The 5,623-nt window shown below is 44.4% G+C and overlaps 1 protein-coding gene across 3 annotated transcripts in view; it reads right to left on the bottom strand.

The window, feature by feature from the left end:
• Positions 1 to 2,067: 2,067 nt before the first annotated feature.
• Positions 2,068 to 5,623, bottom strand: part of NFATC2 (nuclear factor of activated T cells 2) — a 144,350-nt gene continuing 140,794 nt past the window's right edge. For all 3 annotated transcript variants that reach the window (XM_024750299.1, XM_024750297.1, XM_024750300.1), the window contains one exon: positions 2,068 to 5,593. The gene's annotated coding sequence lies outside the window, so the exon portion shown is untranslated. The remainder of the gene's footprint in view (positions 5,594 to 5,623) is intronic.

The raw sequence follows: 5,623 nt of genomic DNA, 5'->3' as shown, positions 1-5,623 counted from the left end.
TTTACCAAGCTGGACTGCTGAATTTTACTGGGAGGGTGAAGGCAGAGACAGTTTCGAGTGGAAGCCCTTTTTGGAGAAAGCTTGGTGCAGCTCATCACAGCTCCCAGAGCTCCTCAAACAAAAGAAATGACTTTGCTTTCATTTCTTAATGGTCCCTGTGGTCTGTGCTTCCTTCACGGGATTATTTCATATTCAACCTGCTCTTGCCAAGAAACCAGTTTCCTTTCCATTTACGAACCTGAAAAGCCTGTGTAGGAGTCAGCATTTTGTTTGCTCCTGGAAGTCTTGTAACTTCTTAATTTCCCACTTGTCACTAAGCCAGTGTCATATATCTGCTCCTTGGTACAAAAGTATGCCATGCTGCTGCAGGTAGCAAGGGACATCGACAGACTTGCAAAGTCTCCCCGAGAAGGAGAGGCTGGACGCCCCAGTGTGTATTTCCTTTTCATTTCAGGATTTGAAAACTGGATAAGCTCGAGTTTGGGGCTTTAGCTATCTAGTTAACTAATTAGGTAGCTAGTTAATTATCTAGTTAGAAAAATTCAGGACCTGTTGTCAAAGCTCTGAATGCTTCCTTCCAGATATTGGAAAAATGAGGTCCAGCCTTGGGTGAATCTTAAATCTATTAGCTAAATGATGGGAGGTTGTATCGAGAGCTAACATTTATGAAGCACGTACTGTGAGGTGGGGACTATTATCTTCATTTTACATTTGGGGAAACTGAGGCCCAGGCTGACTTTTGTGGTATGTACCAAGTGTAGCTCACACAAATGTAGGACACAGACTTATTTTTTTTAATGACTATAGTTTTATCTGTACAGTTTCATATTTGTATTTTGTTATGATTCTGGGTTCTATTTGGGAAAAGCAACATAAGCTTTTCAGAAAGTGAGTGAATTTAAAGAGAACTGGTTGTATACAGGTACAGCAAGAAATCATGAGGGGCAGAGTTGCCCCTAGGGTGGGTGGGCAGGCGGGCCTGGGGAAATCTTTTTTGTGGGGCTCCTGTCTTTATGAGCGATTTGAGTCATCCTCAAATCAATGTTTCAGCACCGTTCTGGTGGCCCAATCTCGCCCGATCCCACAAAAAAATAAAAAACCTGTGCTGGCCATTAAGGAGCAATCTGCTCACCAGGAAGCTGGGACCCTATAGGTGCAGGTCCTGGAGCTCTTTGGGGCATCTTGTGTCCTGTTGACCTTGTGCCCCAAAGGAAATGGAACGAGCTGGCCCCATCTGAGGGGGACCAGGGGCATCTCAAGCCACAACTCACACAGGACCCTGATATGCTTGGGACACCCTACCCCACGTGGTACTGCTGGTTCCAGGCACTGGAAGGGGGCTTGGGAAATCCCCAAGAAGGTATCCTCAGCGTAGAGTTATGGTGGGGTGAAGCGGTCCCTGAAGTACAGGGCCTGGGGCTGAGACCCTGCTTCCCTAGGGTTTAAGGGTAGCGCTGAAGAGTGGGATGATGTTTGAACTGTATTACATTAAGACTTTAAATAGAAATTTTTTTCCAAACCTCGTAGATGCTTTAGCTATAAGGAGAATGAGCTGCTATAAGGAGGAAGCCAGCTGGAAAATTCTAGTGTTTATAATATCTAATTCTGTTTGCGGGTTTGATGGTAAAAGATAATTTGGAGGGAACTTTGGAATTTTGTAAGATATTCAAGCAGAAGACTGTTTTGCTCCGCCCAGTTCCCTGTAAATGCTCCGGGACCCTCTGCGAGCAGACCCAAGGCGGACATTATAAATGTGTTTACCTGGATGCTACTCCTAAAGAGGTCTAGAGACACAGATTATAGCAGAGCTGCGGTGGAGGGAGCAGAGAGAGAATCAGACAAATCCAGGTTGAGCTCATGACTCTGTCACCTTGGGCTTCTGATGTAAGACGCAAATATCGGAGGTTAGATGTAAAATGGACAGTCCCGACCTCACAGGGCTGAGAGGAGTGATAAACCCACACGTGGATGTGCACACAAAAAATGGTCCTTGATGTACGAACTCAAAATGTAAAGGGGTATCTGAACAGCATCTCTAGAGAAGAAAAGATACGCCCAAAGTAGCCATTGCTTTCAGCTGTTTTATTGCTAAACTATCGTGATACAAGCCGTATAAAAATACTTTACAAATAGCAAAAATAAACTACGTTAAACTGAAGGTTAAAAACGTTTTGCATAGGAATGTGATGTATTCAAACTCCTTTTAACAGTCAAGATTTTCAAAACCTAAGCCTTCCAGTACCACCCCGTGGGAGAGACTTCTATTTGTTGGAGAATTAGCGAGGACATTCTCAACATTTTCTCCCCTCTGAGGGCTGTAGAGGCAACAGGGGTCAGTAAGGTTCTTTGACAAGGTGTGTCAGGATGCTAAGCTTGTCCCAACCACAGCGTCCATCCGTTTGGGCCAATCAGAGTGCTGAAAGCACCTGCTAATAGAACAGCATCGTTTACATCCAAAGCCTGAACTAGGCAGGTGGAGTTTATTCTAATTGGCCAACAGCTGCATAAAGGCAGGGTGTTAAACCTTTCTTCCAGCACCCAACACGCCAGTTCACTTCCAGAAGGGCTGGCTTATGGAGCCACCGCTAGCTCAACAATCACCAGAAACATTTGTTTCTAAACAAACTGAGTTAAGACAGTGATGTTGGCTATAACTCAAGGCACTCATGAAAGCTGAGAGAAATTGATGTTTGTGATCAGTTTCATGTGACGCTTCTTGTTCGTAAGCATTTAGCTGGAATGCAGGAAAACCACTTGCATTGGCTGGTTTGGCTCCATGAGATTTAATGCCCGAGACCCAAGCTTGGGAGATCCAAGGTTAAGATACGTTGGGTAGCTGCTAAGGGCCTGGCCCTCCAAAAGTGAGTTCAGGAAGGTTTACCCCGACTCGTCAAGAATGTCACAACCCCTGTGCCACTTGTAAACGTAAAGCAAACAAAGTTGTTAACCAGACCCCTGACATTCTTTCAATTCTGAACAAATAAGAAGGTCTTGGAAAGGGTTTGACGTGAAAATAAACTCAAGCCTCCCCTTTAGTCCAGAGTGAGAAATGAGAACACATCAGCTTCCGATCTGTCTACACATGACAGCTCCCGCACTGGCCAAGGCTGGCTTCCTGAGAGGGATGGCTTGGCCACTGGATGTAAACAAGAAAGGCTACATCAGTGCTTCCCAGTTCTTAGAAAGAATCGACTTGATTCATCTAGTCTGTGTCTTTGCTGGAAAACTCTGAATGTCCTTTGGGTAATGTGTACGGGGGTTTATCTACCAGGATTCAGTTAGCTCTGTAAACATTAGCCCGCACTTCTGTTCTAGGAACTCCCCATTACTCCTGTGTCTTTTTTAGACTCCCCACTACAACACAGGCAGTTTTGTTACATCAAAATCACCTACTAGGTCCCTTATTTGAGGGATCTAAACACTTTCCAGTTCTCAGTGACAAGATGGAGGCTCAGAGCTGAAGTCAGCAGCATCCTTAAGCAACAAACAGGTGCTTCCTTCTTCCACGGAGCCATTCCCCCTCCTTTCTCTGAAGATGGTTTCTTCTAGCAGACAGGTGACTAACAGGCTGTGAGGTGGGCTTTTGTTTTGGGTGTTTTTTTTTCTTTTCCTGGAATGATTAACAAATCTTCAAGAATACATCCTTTCTCTTAGGGGAAAAAAATCCTCAATGTATACGAAAAAAGAGACACTTGAAAAAGATTTCTGACCACTTATAAATATTTTCTAATTCCAACAAGGATGCAATATCTTGAGGACAGATAAAAAGCATAAAAATACAGATAAGAAAATAAAATTTAATACCATACTCATTAATTTGGGTTGCTATTATATATTATCAAGCAGCAGTATTTTTGTACAATACAGGAAGACTCAGACTTTGGAAATATACTACATTCAGCAACAGGGCAGACTGCTGTTGGAAGTGCTATATATTTACATTACCTTGGTTGTAGCAAGTACAAACCTCTACCTAACAGATCCTTCTAACACACGTGCAACACACCATCTTGACAGTTTAGACATCCTTTTTCTTTCTCTTCGAGGACCTACTGCCTCTCCCCATACTGAAAATATTTCATGAGCAGTTTACTCTTGGCAAAACTTCCTCCTGGCATCTGTATCTGACAAAACTTTCCTGACTGCTGTCGAGTCTTACTACACATTCTCTTGCCTGGTTATGTCTCAAAACTAATGCTCTTGTTTCTTTCCTTTGCTATTTGGTATAGTTGTTTATGAAAGTGCTTCCTATAATACCCAGCTAGGACGTCTTAGAAAAAGAGTTTGTGAGTGTCTTACACACACACACGTACATCTATACATACAGGAATCTGAACTACTAGGAGGCCCTTTGCACTAACATGGTTAGAATAGTGATGGAAAACGCATTAGTCCTTTTTCACCCCATGCACAATGCAGCTGAGCGACTGCTACAATAGCAGGAAGGCACTTGGGTAAAACATTCAGATAACTGAGGAAAGGCCAAATTCCCTCATGTGCAAAAAATGGCTCCCAGCCAGGTCAAGTGAGAACAAATCGCTCACCAAACGCTTGAACCCTTCCCCCGTGAAGTCAATATTGCTGGAGAGAAAGTTCTTTAGGTAAAGCTGCTTGGATAAGGAACGCTTTATTAATGAGGAAGAATTTTGCATCCCAGAAGCTTTGCGATGGCGGTCAACTTCTTACTGGCATTCTGTTTGTTGAAAAGAATTTTGCTAAATTCTGCTTGGGCTGGGTGGAAGATCCCCTGTCCTTGTGGGGGGGTGGGAGGGAAGAAATGCTAGGTCCTGACCAAAAGGGTACAGACAATGTGCTGCATTCTGTCCTCTCTCCGGAGCCCCAAACACACCAGGCCAGGGTCACAGGTCCGGAGTTCCTGGCCCCAGCTCTCAGAAAGGTTTTGATGACAAAGCCAGGACTTAGAAAACCCACAGTGGGCCCTTAACTGCCACGATTCTCTTCGTAGAGTGATTTTTTTCAATCAACTCTGCTAGGCAGAAGGCCTGAGTACAGCCTTTTGAAGAGTGCCAGGAATATTTACACTGTGTGTTTGATTACAGGGAAGCAATTAAATGGCTGAAAAGGAATCCCCAGTTTGTCCTGGGGTGTCTGCAATGAATGTAAACAAACACATCTGTGTGATTAAAAGCTCACCTGCCAAGAACTTGGAGGGTTTTATTTGTTTGCAAAAATTGCCCCAAAGGAGGAAGACTTTGGCGGACCGTGGGTGCACCCAGAGGAGAGGAATACTCAGGGCTAAGCTGCACACTCCACGCGAGTGGTCTGAGCGGAGCACGTTCAAACTAAGGACTGTGTGGGAGAGGATCTGCTTCTGTTCAGATCACACTTGTGCTGGATGAAGCAGCTAATGCAGAGGCGTCTTTGGGACTGGGGCGGGGGGCGGGTTTCAATGGGTTCAGTTAAAAATAACCAGTGAACTTTGGGGCCAAATCGTGAGCTTGAGTATCCCACTTTGTGTCTAGGCCAGAGAGGGAATTCAGCCTTTTTCCTCGATCATGGGCGTGCCCACCCACCGAAGCACTTAGGCCTGCCAGCTGCTATACTTTGCAACCGTTTTACTTAACAAAAATACCTGCACTTTTTTCTTCTTTTTTTTTTTTTT

This window comes from Neophocaena asiaeorientalis, unplaced genomic scaffold, assembly GCF_003031525.2.
Source record: "Neophocaena asiaeorientalis asiaeorientalis breed wild unplaced genomic scaffold, Neophocaena_asiaeorientalis_V1.1 scaffold606, whole genome shotgun sequence".
Classification (NCBI taxonomy): domain Eukaryota; kingdom Metazoa; phylum Chordata; class Mammalia; order Artiodactyla; family Phocoenidae; genus Neophocaena; species Neophocaena asiaeorientalis.
This window is presented reverse-complemented; position numbering and strand designations above follow the sequence as displayed.